Raw genomic sequence first — 19783 nt, forward strand, 5'->3', positions numbered from 1 at the left:
GAGAGAGCACTTAAGTGATCTTGCAAGAAAGATAATAAATAGCACCTGGGCACTGATAATCATGAAAGTGACTAGCAAGATTACTATGGCTTCCACAGAGCTCCACCGAGCGGGCTTGCCTCCTCATGCCAAACTCAGCAAGTGGGCCCAAAACGATTCAACCACTGTAATGACTGGGTCTACCACTCACACACACCCTTCAGTTTTCCTGACCACTGGCCCTGCTACTTGGTATTTTGTTACCCATTAGCCTTCCCATCAGCATGTAGCTTAGGAAAGGACTCATGAACACTATTCTTAGCTACACTTGGTTCCCAGAAGCCCCTTAACCCCGACTAGTTCCCATGGACTTATCCTATCTCACAGGCAGAAGCTGGACCAAAACATCACAGCAAAGGGTAGTTTAAGAGGAATAGGATTTGCTAATGTTTAAAAAACAAAAAACAAAAAACCTGGGATTCTGGAAACAATGGGAGATTGAGGCAAAGGAGAGCCACCTAGGTATGTATGTCTGACCAGCTATAAAAACAAAGAATTGCCGGGCAAGGTGGTGCACGCCTTTAATCTCAGCACTCAAGAGGCAGAGACAGGTGAATCGTTGTGAGTTCAAGGCCAACCTGGTCTACAAAGCGAGTCCAGGACAGCCAAGGCTACACAGGTGAACCCTGTCTTGAAAAACCAAAAAACAAAACAAAAACCCACAAAATTATAAAAAATTCCTTAAAATTTTCAAAGTAGAAAGAAAAAGTCACTAGTTGAAATTCAGAAGAAAACCATAGAGATAAATATTTGACCAATTATCTTACAAGATGATCATGGAAAAAAATGATTTAACTAATAGTGAGTCAGGAATGCTATAGAAATAAAGCATGTGAGGGGCTACATTGTGATCAAACTTGTTAGTTTTGAATTTGAATGTAGAGATGATCTCAATATGATTTAATGAGATATCGTGTTTTATCAAAGAGACAGAAACTAAGCCTGCTATAAAAAGGTGTGGCCCCACCGTTCTGCCTTCTGGGCTCTGAGCCAAAAAATGCCTTTATTCTAATCCTGCTGTGACAAATTTACCCAAATCATTTAACCTCTCTGCCTCAATTTCCCCACGTGCAAAAACATGGATAATGATACTGACCTACATTTGCAAGGATGTTGTAAGCATTAATTAATGTTGTATAATGCTTTGAAGATGAAAAGGGCTGAGCATTATAAGTGAGCGTTACATAACTAACTGCCTATAATATGAGAATTTTATCCTTTAATTTTATTCAAGCAGCAGTTACCAAATAAAGAACTAGCTGCCTTGTTGATATTTGCCTTCTAATGTTCCAAATTATTATTTAAAGTGTATCTAGATACTTCCTGCATTTAAAGTGTTGCCTTATAGCAGAGACTGAATACAGATGTCTCTCACAGACGCCCGTGCTGTGGAATAAATGCTCCCCAACAAGCGGCACTTTTTGAAAGATGTTACAAAGCTTTGAGGCCTGCCTACTGGACAGGCCACATTAGTAGGACTTGGAAGTTGTACCTGTCTCTAATTCCTGTCAAGAGCTCTTTACTTCCTAGTCCACCAAAATGTGAAACTGTGCTCCAAGTTCCCAGAAGCATGGCTGGAGCTGTCTGGCTGCCACGCCTCTCCAGGCACAACGGACTGATAGCTCCTGAGGCTGTGAGCTAAAATAAATCCTTCCGTCCCTCATGCTATTTCTATTTGGTGTTCTTTCAGAGCTACAGAAAGCTTTACATAGCATATAAAGTTCCAGAGCATTCTGAAAACTAAAACTTCTTAACTTAAATGCTAAAGTCACATTTGCTTAATAATGAGTTCCTACTCCAGGTATCCCATAAGGGTCAAAAGGTAACAAATACTTGAGGTTGAGGAGAAGGTTCAATTAGTGCAATGTTTACCTTACAAACATGAGGACCTGAGTTCAATCCCCAGCACCCATCTAAAAATTCTGGCATGCTGAAACATATTTATACTCCCAGAACTGGGGAGGGTAAGACAGGCAGATCTCTGAGGCTTGCTGGCCAATCAGTCTATTATAATTGCTGTGCTCCAGGTCCCGGTTGAGAGCCTGTCTCACAAAACAAGACGGATGGCTCTTAAAGTTGGCTTCTGGACTCCACATGGGTGTACACAGACGCAAAAGCACCAAACTTTTAGCTATGAAACTTTGGATCTAGCACCCAATGTTAAGCAGCTGAATGACAGAAGCAATGTAAAAAAGTAGAAAGCACTGTTAGAGAGGCCCCTTACCTAATTAGCCCCAGCTGTCAACTTGATACAACTAGAGTTATCTGAGTGAGTCTGAATCTAGGAGTGCGTCAATCAGATGAGCCTGTGAGGGGCTGGAGAGCTGGCAAGGTGATCAAGGGACTGCTCTTCTAGAGGACCCACGTTCAATTCCCAGAACCCACATGGAAGCTCACAACTGTCTACAATGTCAGTCTCGGGAAATGTGAAACCTTTCGAGCCTCTTCAGACACCATGGAGGCACATGAAGGGGGAAAAAAAAGATTAGCCTGTGAACACTGTGAACATGTCTTTGGGAAAAGGGATGGATGTAGAAGGACCCAGCCCTCTGTGAACAGTACCATCTTCCCTAGGTAGTAGGCACTGAGCCGCGTAAGACAGACACTAGCTAAGCAAAGGCTACAGAGCTAGCCAGTAAGCAGTGTTCCTTCCTGGGCTTTGCTTAGGCTCCTGCTTTGAGTGATAGACTGGAAGTATAAGAAGAAATAAACCCTTTTATTCTCACCCCCCCCCATTCCTACAAGTTCCTTTTGGTTGTGTTTATCACAGCAGGAGAAAGCAAAGTAAAACAACTCCCCACTGTGTTCTTATTTTAAAATGACAGCTTAAGGTGGAGAGAACCTTCTTCTCCCATTGGACCATCTATCTGGTCTTGTGTTTCTTCTGGGTTTCTAAGTTACAATGATAACACTTATTCATTGTGTTTTAAAAGCAAACTCAAAAATTTGCTATAAATATGAAGTCCCTCCCAACTCTGAGAGGAGCCAGTGCACGGCCTGCCACGTGTCCTTTCAGAATTCCTTGGTGTGCTCACAACATGTCCGTGCTCATGCCTGACTTGTCTGTGTCTTGGAATTTCATCATGCGCACACTTTGCTCGTTTTCACCGCACATCTCAGAAAGGACACTTGTGTTCTAATGAATGTGATCATAGCTGACTTCACCAGTCCCTTACTTCCGATATTTGCCTTGCAAATGATAGTACTATGAAAGACACACTGGTACTTTACGTGGTGGTAGCATATACAATGACCGTGCCACGTGAGACTGCCACCCAACACAGGACCTCCTCTTTTCCCACACCCTTAACACCTTGAAGCATAGTCAAAATTTTATACTGTTGCAAATTTGCTAAGTGAAAGATAAGTTCTTTTAATTGTAGGTTTTATTTTCCTATTCATCAGTAAGATCAAGCATCTTTTCATGTATTTCAAATAACTCTGTTTCCCTAAAACATTACCTATTCTTATTTTGTGCCCACCTTTTTGTCCCATCCTGTATTGATGGCACCAACTCATCATTACATACAATGGAAACATTTTATCAACCTTATACATGAATAAAATGAGAGAATACAGTTTCTCTTTTAAATACAGAACTGGTCATGACCCAGCTCTCTGAACTCCAGTCAGCTAATGATCTGTGAAGTGTCAAAAAGAGAAGGCCCATGGCCAGGGATGGGTCTTCAAGACTGCTACAGCAGGTCACCTGCTATTTCTAGATAAAGCAAAAAGTGATCCATTTCTAAGTTCTCAGAAACCTGTGCATCATTCTTACTAAAAGAGGGCAGAGGAAATTCTATACCTTGAAAGAAAAGAAAAAAAATCTATTCATGTCCATGAAATAAACTGTGGCCAAATTTTAAAAAAAAAAAAAACTTTCTAAGTCTTCTGTTGTACTTAAATTTGGAAAATATTTCTCTAGGGCATTCTTCAAACTGTTTAATTCACTTAGTTAAATAGATCTTGTCAATTTAATATTTTCCACATGGTAAGCAGTTTTGACATTTAGACAGTTTATCAATGGCTCCTTCACTGAAGCCTGCCTCCTCTTCTTTCTACTCATTACATGCAACAAATTAAATTTCACTAATATTTAAAGATCAGTGCTGACCTTTGCATAGCCGTTTTCTAGGTTCCTATTAATACAAACATCTTGTTTGCTGGTGCTCATTTTAAATAGTTTGCTACACACAGTTTTCCATTATTCTAGCTGAAGTGCTTTTTTTTCCATGACCTTGCAAAATTATTGGTAGAGCTTACACTAGGCATCTCAGGAAGGGAAACAAAGGATGCTCGCATAAGCAAATAACAGCATGGGAAGAGCAATAGTCTCGCACCAGCAGCCCAGCTCAGGCCCCCACCTTCCTGAACCTCAAAAGCATGGACTTACTAGTGGTTTTCAAGAATGCACCTTAATCACAACAATAAAAAGACAGAATAGAAATGTTAGCTATATGATAATGGTAATTAATTCTAAATTATAACTATAAATATAATTTTATGTTACACTTGAATACGTAGAAAAATGTGGCTTTGAAGAGAAAATAAATTAAATTTCAGGAATAGTTCTTAAGGCTCAGTAAAAGACAAGTGAACATTGAAAGGCTCTTATCTAAACCAAAGCTTAAATACTGAAGTAATTTGTCAATTCAGAATTACTGTTTTAAAAATTATATAAATCAAAGTGAGAAAAAAATGAAAGAAAAACAGAAACCCTTTCTCTTACAAATAGGAGAAACACTGGAGCGTACTGAGGTGCCCCGCAGCTATACCAACTCAACCTTGTTGGTTTCACTTGTCAACACACCGATGACAGACTGCCACCCCTCCTCTAAAAAACAAACCCTAGTAGTTGTTGAAAGAAGTGCTCTTATAGAAAGGGGACTATCTCATGCAACTTGATAGTTGTATACTTTGAAATCTTTCTTTTCACACACACAAAAAGTCTTTAAAACTTTTTTCCTGTGGCTTCTGTCAAACTTAGAAGATAAAGAACTCCACTAACATGGTGGAGCAAAGAGTGGATAACATTTTCAGATATTACTGAATGTACTTTATAGCCATTATTTCATTTAATCCTCACAAGAATGAACCCTCTGAAATTACTTGCTCTGTGTGTGTGTGTGTGTGTGTGTGTGTGTGTGTGTGTGTGTGTGTGTCTGTGTGTGTGTGTGTGTTAGAGAGAAAGCATCTTTCCTGGAATGGGACTTTTTCCATAGTCCCCTCCTACATGCAATTATACCATAAGCCCCTTAATGTGCAAACACAGAAATGGAGGAGGAGGGAGGCAATGTGCCACCAGCTTGTGAGAAGCCTCGGGACCAGAAACGCTGCACAGCTCCCTGTGTGGTGCTCCGTCTACTCCACCTCTAGCTAATGCCATGCACTAAGAAGAGAACATGAGAGGGAGGTGATCAGACAGCGTCAGAGGTGCTGTGTGGAGGAGTGGATATGACCAAAGTACACTGTATACATGTATGAAATTCTCAACAAATAATATGTGAAATATACAGAAAATGGAAAGGAAAAAAAGGATTTCCACCGACTTTTACTTCACTTAGAAAGCTCTTGGAGAAAGTAACTTATATGTCTATTTAAAAGGCTATTTAAATTAATAGTTTGTTTATAAGTAAATTAATGCAATTGAATTATGTGATTAAAACTGGTATTTTTTAGGCACCAAGAATATTCCATATTATTTGCATAACAAACATTACAGATGATCTAAAAATGAGCTACAGTTGGCATTCGACAGTTGCTGAGAGGAAAGGTCCGTTCTCACTGAGAGCATGACACTCTCCAGGCCCCATAGTCAAGAACCTTTGACAACCCAAACTGGACTCACTGAGTCAAGAGCAAAGGTGGAGATGAATCTGAGAGTAGGGGAGGGGAGGGGAATATGATTAGAATATACGATTTGAAATTCTCAAAGAGTTAATTATTTTTTTAAACCTCCATGTGAATTATAATTATTCATAGCTAACTTGCAAAGAAGCATTCCTATTTTAACTTCCCTTATTTGGTAGCAGCTCTCATTAACCTCTGGCCCATCAGTCTCTATGACAAATTCTTAATGAAATGCTAACAAACCCTAAGTTCTTGTAAGAACTCTGCATTGAATCTTTCAATACTACGAGTGGATCTTTCTTTCCATTGTTTCTTCCCTGATTGGCTGATTTTTGTTTTTACTAGTGGCTTGTCACAGGAGTCTTACTTAAATAAAACTTTTAGTATTTTGTTTCATGAGTTGAATAGGGAACCAAATTAGAGGACTTAGAAAAGAACAGTCTTTCCTTACCACAATGAATGCCTATGAATAACCACAATGTTCCCTAAGAAGAGATCAATTTCACCTTAACAGATTTAACACAGGCATACATCATCAGGGCTTCCAGATGCTAGGAATTCCCTAATGAAGTTAGGAAATTATTATGATGTTTTGACCTAAAGCCCCAACAATGACCAATAAAAAATACATCCTATGCTTTCAACCCTGGACCGTACACCATTGCCAAAGGGTCAAGTTCTTTGGAACTCAGTGGCAGATGACAGCCACTCAATCCATGTCAGCTTCCCACTGTGACTGTTCAGTAGCCATAAAATCCTGGGTCTGACGTCAGAAGCAGGTAAGGAAAAATAAGTTAATTATCCATTTCATGGTTATCATTTCATCTTTTAATTATTTTTACTTTGGCTCAACACACAGTTGCACAGTCTAAATCCTGACAACTAAGACAAGCTCACTTAGGATAGTAAAATCCTCACAACTTGTCCTTGAAGAAGACTTAGTGAGCGAGGGAGGGAGGAGTGTAAGGAGAACAGTTGCCACTCCACCTCAGCACAGCAAACAAACAAAGCCATGTCTAGGAGGAGGGAGGAAGAAAGGTACTCCTCGCCTTCAACATGGCCTCAGTCACAATAAAAACAAAAATCATACACTCATTTCAGAACCTATTATTTCCTCAAAACAAACCACATGATATATATAAATTCATTATATTTCCCAAGTTCTTGTGACTACTATTTATATTTTACAGTTTTTAAAAACGTGCATGTCTTACAGCAACCTGCATGTTTATTATAGTGTAGGTTTCCTCAGAACTTGTTATTAACTCGACAGTACCTTGCTGCCAATGGCAAATCAGCATTAAGGAAATATGTCAATGTTTGATTTCCTTTGGTAGAAAAACTAGCTCCAAGTGACTTGGCAACATCTCCCAATAAAGACGGGGAGAGGACATGTGGAGACTTTGATGCCCTTCCAAACTCATGTGAGAATGACAACAAAGAAATCAGTGAAGGGGGAAACCCTCATGGGAGAAAGATATTAAAGGCAAAATAAGAACAAAATAAACCCCATCAAATTTTTTGAGTGTAAACAGTATATGGGCAAGAGGGAACTGATGCCAGGTTTGAAAAGGCAGAAACCAAATACCTATGGAGGAGAGATGGCCCCTGTGTGGCTCAGAGACTGGAAGTACAGGGAGCTTGTGAGGGGATGCCTGCTGCACAAAATAACAGAGCTGGGGAGCTATCTGAAAATCTAGGCAAGACTTTACGGTTCTCATCCCTGCTAATCCTACTTAATTCCGTTGGGCAATGATCTCCCACAATACATGGAGCCTTCTGAGGGTTATATCAGATTCTATCTCTACTTCCCCTCGCTCCCACACTCCACGCACCTGTGCGCACCTGTGTGGAGGCCAGTGGTCAGCATCAGGTGTTGTTCCTCAAGAGCCATACACTTCATTTTTTCAAGCAAGGTCTCTCACTGAGACCTACAGGATTGCCAGCCAGTGCGTTCGAGGCACTTGCTTACCTCTGTGCCCTCGGTCAGTGGGGACTACAAGCCGATGCATATGACTTTTTACATGCATTCTGAAGTCCCGGCTCCAGCTTCCACGCTTGTGCAGCAAGCACCTTACCAACTAATCTATCTCTCAAATTCCTCCTGCCCAAGTAAGTTCTCAAGAAAGAAAACATTACTAAAAGTCGGGGAGCTACAATGAAAAGATGGAGGAAGCAAACTCTTCAAGATAAATTTTTAAAAACCATGAGAAGTAAAAAAATTTCAAAAGAATACTTGGGCTGGGTCTGATGGCACACATCTCAGGTACTTGAAAGGTTGAGGCAGGGGGATCACAGGCTCAAGCAATAATCAGAGAAGCTTCCTCCTGCTAACATATGAGAACAAATACAGAGACCCATATCCAGGCACTATGCAGAGGGTGAGAGACGTTGGAACACTCAGCCCTAAATGGGGTGTCTCCATCAAGTCCTTCCCCTCCGCACCCAAGGAACCAGAGGGAATGGAGGACACCAAGAAAGCGTGGCCCCCTCAATCAACATGCGCAAAGCTCATGTGCTCACCGAGACTGAGGCAGCAGGTAGAGGGCTGCACGGGTCTGCACTTGACCCTCCTAGTAGACTTTATGGTTTCCAGTTTAATGTTTTTATGGGATCCCTGTGTGTGCGCGAATGAGTGGGTCTCTGATTCTTGTGCCTTTTCTTGGGCTCTTTTCCTCCTGTTTGTTTTGTCCAATTCTGATGTGTTCTTGGTTTATCTCATCCTATAGAAGCCTGTTGGTTTTCTAATGAGAGACAGAGAGAAAGTAGATAGGTTCAGAGGGGAGATAGGGGATGGAAAGACTGGGAGGAGTAGAAGAAGGAGAAACCATAATCAGGATATAGTATGAGAGAAAAAAATCTATTTTCAATTATAATTTTTTATGTGCATTGGTGTATTGCCTGCATGTATGTCTGTGTGAGAGTGTTGGATTCTTGAGTTACAAACGGTTGTGAACTGCCATGTGGGTGCTGGGATTTGAACCTGGGTCCTCTGGAAAAACAGTCAATGTTCTTAACTGCTGAACTATCTCTCTAGCCTTCCAGTTATCATTTTTTTAAAAACTAAGACAAAACCAAACAAAAATCTAACAACATCAGTGAAAAAAGAAATGAGGATTTGGTTCAAATGGCTAATTCTTACCAAGCATATACACATATCTCATTCATATGTATGTATGTACGTATATATGTATGTATGTATGTATGTATGTACGTATGTATGTACGTATGTATGTATGTACGTATGTATGTGTGTATGTATGTACGTATATATGTATGTATGTATGTAAGTATGTATGTGTGTGTATGTATGTATGTACGTATGTATGTATGTATGTAAGTATGTACATATGTATGTATGTGTGTGTATGTATGTATGTATGTATGTATGTATATCCCACTTAAAAGACACTGTTTAGAAAAAGGCTTGCCCAAAAAGGAAAAAGAAAAGAAATATCACCTGTGCATACATATAAGGAGGAAGAAATTTGGAAATTTTTCATCCTGAAAAAGAATGAAGAATATAGAAACAACAAAATTATTAAGATATACCAAAGAACGGAAGTGCATGTCTGCATGTTGAAAGAAGCCACTGAGCATCCAACCAATAGAGAGAATTACATAGTCATTAATGCCTAAGTAAGTCATTTTCACTCCAGTCTCCGTCAGAAACATGGCCCTTCTTTCCGTTCCCCCAACAGCAGGAACATGTGTGCTTCAGAGCCTTTGTAGCTCGTGTGGTTTTAAGTGAAAAGCTCTCCTCTGTGGTCTTCGGGTGACTACTTGCGTCTCATTCTCCGACACAGGGACTTCTCCCTAAGTCTCCTCTGGTGACCCCATATGAACTAGCTCTATCCCACTCTTTGCCACATTCTGTGATATTTATTTAATATTTCTTTTTATTATTTTCTTATAAAATGTTATGGGGAAGAGTATAATAATTCAACATGTATATACACTATGTAATGTTCAAATTGGGGTAGTGATTTTCTGTCTACTTAAATATATTCAAAACGTTCTTATTCTAATAGATTTATTTGTTTATAACAGAGTCTGGTGTAGCCCATTCTGTCCTCAAACTCGCCTCATATCAAAGAATGGCCTCGAACTCTTAAATCTTCCTGTCTCCACCTCCTGGGTGTTGTGATTATAGGCATTGTGGGGACTAAAGTTATGTTTTAAGTTTAAATTACTGTGCTTAAGAGATCTGTAAGACAAAACTGCCTCTAACCTGTAAGCCCCACTTGCCCACCATCAGATAACTTCCTGGAATGCAGGGCAATGTTCCTGTAAGATAACTTCTTCACTTCTATAAACAGGTTTGGTTGACCCAACTGCACCAGGGGTGCTTGTCACACATAAGCAGGAAGTATGTCAGGATGTATGGACAAAGACGGGAAATACATAACCTTGTAGGTTCTGCCTTTATCAGCCTCTGACTAATGTAAGTCAGCACCATACTCTGGGAATCCCAGGAATAAACATGGCCACTGTCCACTGTCCATTGTCCTGGACAGTATTTAATAAAACTAGCTTCAAATTTGGCTCAAAAATTGTGATAGTGGTTTTATTCTTGCCAGGAAGGATTAACATTTTCTGGAGACCCCAGGGATCAGACTACCCACGCAAATTCTAAATCTGGATCTTCACTCCAGAATGAAAGGACAACGCAGGCTGTGGGTGTGTACCTTGAGATGCCCCAAGACTCAGAGGTGTGCTTTCAGTTTCTCAGACCATCAGAGTCAACTACCACGCTTAGAAAAGCAGCAAGCATCTACAGCAACGGTTCTCAACCTGCTGGTCAAAAAACAAGTATTTCCAATGGTCTTAGGAACTGAGACACCACTCTTCTGTCTGTCTTTAGGCAGGTCCACGTCCACCCACTTGCAGATACGCCCACATACAAATTCCTGGCATGATGACATCATCACACCAACCTCATCACATACACACCATCAAATACAGGTGTGTATGACAGGGTTGTCACTATAATGTACTCAAGCAGACCACTCACACATGGATAGAGAGCGGCTACTGTATTGAAATTAGCAGGTAGGTAAAAAGACACTTTATGAATTATAATTACAGAGTAAATGTGAAATCATGTAGTATATAATCATCAATTACTAAAAATATATTTTTTTAATTTTTTTATTTATTATTTATATGGATTATTTCTATATCTGTACCATGGGAACTTAATCTGGATGCTGATCAGTCTTTTTATATTCAGCTGATGTGAATACAGGTTGGGTTGTAAAAGTTATGTAAAAACAACAACACAGAGAATGGTAAACCATAGGAAATTTTAATGAACTGTATTAATTGAACTAGGCCATCTTTTGTACTATTAAAGCTATTTTTATACATTATTTTCACTAGAAAATCATCCCATGACAATAGATTACATAAAAAAGTGAAGATCTTTTACAGTATGGTTTTACCTCAAAAATTACAGCAGGAGTTGAGAAACTGCAATTTGTTGTTTGTTGTGAAGTTCTATCAGCCAAATCTCTGAAGCCAAACAAACTGAAATGCCATTTTGATGTCAAGCACCTGAGTTTGCCAGCAAGGATATCAACTATTTTAGAGGCAAAGCTGATAGACTCCAGAAAGCCTAACTTGACATTGGTGGCGAGCACCACAAACAACACAGCAGCCACTGAAGCTTCACACCTGGTGGGGCTCAGGATCTCCAGAGCTATGAAACCTCACACCATTGCTTAGGATTTACTGTTGCCAGTGGCCAAAGACAGTGTTCAAGCTACCACCAGAGGCAAATTGGTTACACAATTGAGTGCAGTTTCCATATCTAATGACACTGTCCACAGAAGAAGAAATGACATGTCTGCCGATAATCTTGATTGGGTAATCACAGCTACTGGTTTATGTGAGGTGTACTAGTGAGGCAATTTTAAAAGATGAGTTTTTTGCAAAGCTCTTGAAACAACAGTGATGCATTTGGCCCTCGCCTTTGATGGTCAGAGCTCACATTCATCTCTGAACTTTCTGGCCACAGGATTCAGTCTAGCACAGAGTCAAATGACTTTTAGGTATGAATAATATTAAAGCTGTTTTTTGCTGTTCTGCTATATTGAAAAGCTGGCTCTGGAGCTGTGTCACGGCTTTCCCTCCTCTATACCCAAGAGTGCTTGTTTAATCTCCAAGGGAAAAGACAGCAAAGCAAAACAGCCACACCCAAAAAAAATGGTTTTATTTAACTGCCAAAAACTTTTGCAAAGATCATCTCAAGATTTGTAAGACTATTGTGTGAACTTTCTATATATCTCAAGATTTGTAAGTTTATTGAGTATGATTAAAAATCTGTAAAATCTATAACAAAAAAAAAACCCTTAACTTAAAACTCTTAACCCAGGGGATTGAACTTTTATATTAAAAGAGTTTCAGTTAGAAAACTGACATTTTTTAAGGCTAAACCTATCGGAGATAAAAATGCTAATTCTAATCTTATAAAAGCTACTAATTTATTGTAAACACAATGAGTAAGACATGTAAGTTAATGCTCAGTCACCTCATAAATGATTGAATTCTTTAATGTTCTCAGAACTATGCTTGTTGCCATGCTAAGTTCAAACGTAATTCATTTAAAATGACAAGCTTTGTTTAGCCTGTATGTGTTTTCAAAGGTAAGCTTAACACAGGTATATTTAATAGATTATGGTCCTCAAACTCTTTAGAGATCTATTGAATATGGCCTGTAAAATGTTTCATGGAAAAAGTGTCCTGTGATAGACAGAAATGCTAGCTCCTAGAAGCAACTCTAAGGTCTCTGAGTAAGGCAAGTGGGGCACAGGGATTGCAGTGACACTAACCACTGGGAAACAGTGCACCAATGCCTTGTCCACCACCAAGACTCCACCCAAACTGTGGATAGGCAAGACAATGGAGAGCTGACTGACTGCTCCACTTTGCCCAGACAGGTAAGCCAGTTCCTGAAGTTCCTCCTCCACAGGAAAGTCTCTCTCTGGTATTTTTGGGCCTAGCAGCCAAAGACTGACATTGCCCTGAGAGCTCTGCCCCCAACTATGCCATCAAGACCACGAGAGCCTGGAGTAAGCATCCACATAGTGGGTAAGTCTCTATCTTGTTAATTGATAAAGAAGTTATTTGGCTTATACTCCCTGCTATAATGGATTCTTCTCAGATATCTGAGGGCATTGACAGCTAGGCTAACGGTAGCAGCAGGTAAACAGCTCCTCCCCCAAGGCTGCAACTGCCTTGTTAGCTACTTTCATATGTAATAATCGGGCCTTGCTTTTTCTAGAGCTACTAGACAGACAGGTTTGCCTCATTAACAGACTTCTTATTAAAGGATAAACAGGGCTGAGATGTAACTGTTTACTATTCCTTTATTTAAAAGAACTAGCTTGACAATGGCTGCTTTTAGTAACTAACTAAAGTTACCGTAAGCTCTGAGGTTCTAAGAAAATGCTGTAAGGTGTATAAAGGTCTAAGGACGTAAATGCTTAAAGTAAGTTCTAAGAGTCTCAGAAAGTGGTTTAAAATACGAAAATGAAAGTTGTAAAGGCATAAAAATGATTTAAGGTAATAAAAGCAGTTTGGATTTATTTCCTTTCTATGCTATTGTTATACTAAGATTTTTAAAGTTCAGAGTTTTAACTGGTCAGAATAATTCTGATAAACTGGTAAAGCATTACTACTATTATCAGTCACAAGCTCTGTCTAATCTGTATATCCAGCCCTATAGACAGGAAATAATATTTGATTTTTTTAACCAAAGCCATACCTTTTGCTATGACTCAACAGTATGGGGCTACTCCAGCTGTTTTATAGATACCTGTTAGCTTTTTCTACAATGTGGATTTTAGTACAGATTACAAACAGTAGTGGTGCTAATACATCTACAACTTTTATCAATTTTTATAAACTAAGAAATTCTGGGAGTCATAAGACTTGGATCCACCTCTCACAGGTCAAAGGGAACTTCAAATAAGTACCATCTAGGTTTCCCCACCTGCCTATTCCTGAGGGTGTGATCTTTCTCTCTCCCCTGGTCTTAGGAATCCTCCCCTCCCCCAACTATCAGGACCATTGGCCTGAAAGTTCCAAAGACAAGATTTTCCTTTAAGTTCCTAAACTTTAACTTCTGTCCCAAGTCTGTATCTTTCCCAGCAGATTTGACTGACAGACACTACCTAGAAATCAGCTGTGCACTACAAACTGCTCCAAATGGCTTCAAGCCCTTGTGCAAGCTGATGTGTACCAATCTGGCTGACGTGAACGCTCCCTGCCTCTTCAGCTGGATCAGCACCAGATGCTTCTGGTGAGTGTCCAGTGCCTGAAAGCCCTCCTGTCTTTGGCTAGCACCCAGCCTTGCTGGGCCCTAACAACGATGTCCTAATTTCAGCAGGAAGTAGTTACATAAGAGACCATGTCACCCCTTATCCTCTACAAAAGGCTTAAGTCAAAAGGAAACTCCATGGCAGAGGGGACAAATAGCTACCTATAGTACCTACTGACCTACCAAGAAAGGTACCTGTTAAAACCAAATAGACCAAGATCTACGAATAGGTAGATTCATTAGCTGAAATGGTTCTACAATATGATAGGGCACTCAACCTGCTCTATGTAGAACAAGGAGATTATTGCATGTCTTTAAGAGAAAAGACATGGTTAAGTATTATTTCTATACAAACCACCCAGGAATCACTAAAGATAATCTAGCTGTACTCAAAAAATAATGGGGAAAAAAACAGGAAGCTGAGATGAAATAAATGACTGACTAGTCCCCATTCTCACTTCTGGGCTCCTCCTTGTTGGGTGGTGGTTTTGTGCACCATGTAAAGATTACCCTGTGTTACTCAAATGTGGATTGTTGTGCTGGTTCTGAGAACAGACTGGACTTTTACGAAGCACCTGCTCTCTCAATGTTTTGTAAACATTGTTCTCCAACACCTTCTGGTTGGTTTTAATAAAAATCTGATGGCCAATAATCTGGGGCAGGATTGAGAGGCTAAACTTCCAGGCAGAGAGAGAAGGGGTCCCAAGTGGGGACCAGAGAGAGAGAGGCAGTGGTCGTCAGCTGGACATGGATGAAGGAGCAGACACCAAGACAAGACTAGGAAGGACAGGTAACAGGCCATGTCACATCGCTGGGACATAACCCAGGCCAGTACTGCCAGCTAATAATAAATATAGTAAGTCTCTATGACATTATTCAGGAACTGGGGTGGGCATAGAAAGTCCTTACTGATAAACCTCCTAGATAGTAACTCTGCTATCAGCCATCATGGGACCTTTGACCCTTCTGTTTCTGTTATTTATTATTGGCCCTTGGATCACTAATGCCTAAATACATAAATTCCAGATAACTAGATACATAAATTCTCATCTGGGTGCCACTAAAGTGATGGTTATTAGATCCCAATATAAACAGGTACCTACCACAGAGTCAAGGATTTGACTCAGGATACAATTCAAGAGAGGAATATGAGGGATAAAGTTATGTTTTAAGTTTAAATTACTGTGCTTATGAGATCTATTAAAAAATAAATTATATTTTTAAATACTAAAAAAATAATTTTTAAAAAATTTAAAAAGATTTCTCTGTAAGCTCCATTTACTCAAAGACAGATAACTTCCTGGAATGCTAGGGGTTGATGTTCATGTAAGAGACCAGCCATGTGTCTTCATGTCTGTTAACAAGCTTGGATGCCCTAACTGCACAGGATGTGCTTGATAACATGTAAACAGGAGGTACGAGGACAGGAAATATGTCAGGATATATGCTTGCCCCTGATTGGATGAAGTTAAAAAATACATAGCCTTGTTGTTTCTCCTTTTAAGCCTCTGACTAATGTAATTTAGCTAGTACCATCATCCCAGCTAATATTTAATGAAGTTTGCTTCTAATTTTGCTTAAAAATTGTGGGTGTTATATTATTATATTTGTTATTCTTGACTGGTGGGACTAAGAGCATGAGCCACTGCACCTGGACCAAGTTTTTTATTCTATCACCTCTTCATTATTTCTTTGTTGATTTGTCTTACACATTTGAATTTTAGCATGGACGCGAAATGAGCCCACTGTGTAATACTACCCAGTATTCAATGAGTATTACATGACTGGGGACTTAGGGATTGAAGACATAGCCAACGACCCAAGATCACAAGAAGGGGAGAGAGAGTATCATACATAAAGCTGAGGTATCAGCCACAAAAACGAGTAACTTTGACTTGAGACTGAAGGAAAGATGAAGGTAGTTTTGAGGTGTTGGGGAATGGTCTAACGGTCTCATCCTAACAGTTCCACACTTTTCCACAAGCAAGACACTGTTTTTTTCTCTTTTCAGTCTTATAAAATAGTACATCTTACAAAACAAAGAGCAAGCATGCACACTGTCCAATGTCACTTGTCATTCGAGCGTCCTCTCTAGTACTGCAAAGCACTGCATGTGCATGTGCCATCTAGTCGTCCTCCCTGTCACTTAGGAACTGAAGCCTGAGAAGCAGCACAAACATGCTGATACTGCGGCTTCTCCACTGACGTGACAATGCACCCTTCACCTCTGATCTAGGTTCTCACGTTCCCCACCAGCATCCATGAAACAGGCAGGATAGATAATCTGCTGTCAGAAAGCAGGTTAAAACCTCAGGCACCTCACATTCTTCATGTGAAATGAGACAATGCTGATGATTTGCTTTCTTTCCAGTGAAGAGATGGCTTCAGCTAAGTGGAGTGGGGGAAGACAGGCAAGCACAATGAACCCAGTACTTAGTTATCCAAACCAAAATGCTAATGCTGCTTTCGGTACAAGCGTTCCTACAAACTTCCACATGCGGTCGATCAACAGCTTTTTGTGGTTTTCAAGACTCATGTAGTTTCTCCATGCTTACTATTACCACTTTAGTTTATGACGCCAGAAGCTCTCAACCAATTACTTAGAAAGTCTTCCCTTCATATCCCTGTCTCTAATCAAACTCTTTGCATTTCACCCTTCTTTGGGGGCTTTTCCCCCTCATAAACAACAGGGATAATCATGTCACTACTCAGAAAAGCCTTAATGTGATTCCTGATTGCATCAAGAATGCAAGCGTAATAGTACACAAACTGCATGAAATACGTCCTTACACATCATTCCATCCCTATCTGTGAACAATGAAATCTTCAAGCTCCAGAAAATCTATAATATCTTTGATTTTTTACATATCATTTCATCTGAAGTACACATATCTATCTCCCCTTCATTTTCCCTTCCAACTCTTTATCTTGCTAACCTTAGGCTTAAAGTTTGCCTTTCTTCAGGGAACTTTCCCAACACCAAGATTTGGCTAAAAGTCCAATCCCAATTCTACCATAGATAAATAAGGAGTAAGTCCCTTATGCTTTCTTCCAACACCGAACCCATCAACTTGCACAGTAAACACATCTATCTCCTAGTCTCCTCTATAAGGCTGTAAACAACTTCTACCATGACAAATAATATGCTTTTCTTGAATGGGGTTCTTGAACGTAGTATATGTTCCATAGTGTTTGTTGTCAAATAAGTGAACGAACGAAGGTCTTATCTCTGTCAACAGAAGAAAAGCCCCAATGGCTAAATATGAACTTAATAAATTTACAATGGTCATATACTACACTCAGAACAAAAACCAGACTTTGTATTTTGTTTCTAAATTGTATAGGTCAAAGTTAGGTTTAATTTTTCAAAAAACGGACTCAGCAGAATAAAAGTGTTCCTCAAAAACTGGGGAAGGAACCTCGAGACTCACAGTAGAGCCCTTAACATTAAACAAATAAAATATAGGGCCAGGAGCCAGACACTGGATAGCCCAGAGACTCACAATAAAGCCAAACACAAATGGCACAAAAAAAGTCAACAAAACGATTCCTAATGATATTCTGCTGTACTCAGAGATTGCCATCTAGGCCAACTGTCATCTGAGAGGCCTCACTCAGCAACTGATGGAAACAGACGCGGAGACCCACAGCCAAACATTAGGTGAACATTGGGGAATCTCTCAGAAGAGAGGAAAAGATTGTAGGAGCCATAGGGGTCAAGGACCACACACACGCACGCGCACGCACATGCGCACATCATACACATGTGCACTCAAGTGCACACACACAAACCCACAGAATCAACCAACCTGAGACTATAGGAGCTCACAGAGACTGAAATGCCAATCAGGAAGCTGGGACTGACCTAGGTCCTCCATACAGATTACAGCTGTGTAGCTTGATCTTCTTGTGGGACTCCTAACAGTGCAGCAGGGGCTGTCTCTGACTCTGTGGCCTGCCTTTGGAACCCTTTTCCCCCTAATGGGTTGCCTTGTCTAGCTTTAACAGAAGTGGGGTGCCTAGTCTTACTGAAACTTGATGTGCCATGGCTAGTTGATATTCATGGGAGGTCAGCCTTTTCTGAAGAGAAACAGAGGAGTAGATTGGCGGGAGAGAGGAGGGAAAAAGGAGAGATTGGGAGGTGAAGAGGGAAGGGGAACTGCAGCTGGGATGAAAAAAATAAATTTTAAAAAATAAAATATAATTACCCATTATAAGTATATATAACCAATTATTTCTAAATTATTGTCATTAATATTAAAATGGCATATAACACTAAAATTTTAAATGCATAGGATCTCAAATAAAATATTAAAACAAGCCAGAGATGGCTCATTGGGCTAAGTGCTTTCTAGGCAAGCAGAGGACCTGAGTTTGGATCCCATAACACACTCAACACTTGGGCACATAATCCTATAATTGTGTGCCTATAATCCCAGTGCTGGGAGCAGGAGCCACAGAATTTTCTGGTCTTCCAGTCAAGCAAAAACAACAATCTTCAGGTTCAGTTAGAAACTTTTTTCAACAAAAGAAGGTGAAGAGAAATCTAGGAAGGATCCCAAAGTCAACCTTTGATCTCCATACAGGCCTGTCCAAGTGAGCAGACAAGTACACCTGTGAACATACATGTATCCACAAAACATATAAGATGTTAAGGCAAAATATAATTAGATATAAATTTGTTAATTAATATTCTCAAATATTTTTTAAAACACTGAAAATGTGAAGTTCTGTAGAAACAGAATTCTACAACGTGAGGTAAAGCTTTTATAATTTTAAAATACTTTAAACTATAAGGTAATTTTAAAATTGTCCTTAACAAAATGCTTAGGGCACTCTAAGAGGGAGAAATTCACACATGCAAAATTTCCCAGCTATGAAGAGCACTTCTATACTTAACACTTTTTAACGCATATTACCAACATAAATATGCTTTGAGCCTACCACATTGTATATTTTCTTTATAGCTTAATATGACCATCAAATGTCAACACCTCCTTTAAAAATTCACATATCATTGAAGGAAAACATTTTAAAGATATATTATGTTGACATGTATTTTCAAGCTGATGAGAACTCACCAGTCATGAGTTTACATTTTCTAAATTAATACAGCATCCAAAGAAATGAAACTAGCCAGATACAGCTTCACTGGCCAGTAGTTTAAAAGGCCAGGATCATAACACTTCCAATGGGAACTTTAAAGGTTATTTAAAAGGGAAATTTAAAAGGTTATTCCTGGGAATCAATCCCTTTTATTTTACTATTAAAATCACATAGTCTATCATTAGCAAAAATATTCTTAAAACATTACAATACCAGTCACCAGAATTCATGCAATTTCTCAACTTTCTTTTTGTAGTTTTTTAATTAAAATATCACAGAAATTTAACACATTATTAAAGAATACTAACTAAATACTTATTGCTAAAATATGTATAGAAGCTATTTTATTAAAATTATCTCTTGATGAAAAGCAAATTCCCAAAAGTCATATAATTTCTAATTACTTATTTAATAACTAAATAATATTTTTGAAATTAATCTGTGTTTTCTGCTAAGATGACCTAC

The 19783-nt window shown here is 39.3% G+C and overlaps 1 protein-coding gene across 4 annotated transcripts in view; it reads right to left on the reverse strand.

Moving 5' to 3' along the window:
- Window positions 1-19783, reverse strand: part of Wdpcp (WD repeat containing planar cell polarity effector) — a 270649-nt gene that overhangs the window by 211138 nt on the left and 39728 nt on the right. The window contains exon 1 of one of the 4 annotated variants that reach the window (XM_051165345.1): window positions 7725-7747. The exons of 2 other annotated variants lie outside the window; for them this stretch is intronic. The gene's annotated coding sequence lies outside the window, so the exon portion shown is untranslated. Of the gene's footprint in view, window positions 1-1911; window positions 2060-7724; window positions 7748-19783 lie in introns of those variants that run through there. One more of the 4 variants, XM_051165344.1, reaches the window with a different exon arrangement.

Source organism: Acomys russatus, chromosome 22, assembly GCF_903995435.1.
Source record: "Acomys russatus chromosome 22, mAcoRus1.1, whole genome shotgun sequence".
In the NCBI taxonomy this organism is placed as follows: Eukaryota; Metazoa; Chordata; class Mammalia; order Rodentia; family Muridae; genus Acomys; species Acomys russatus.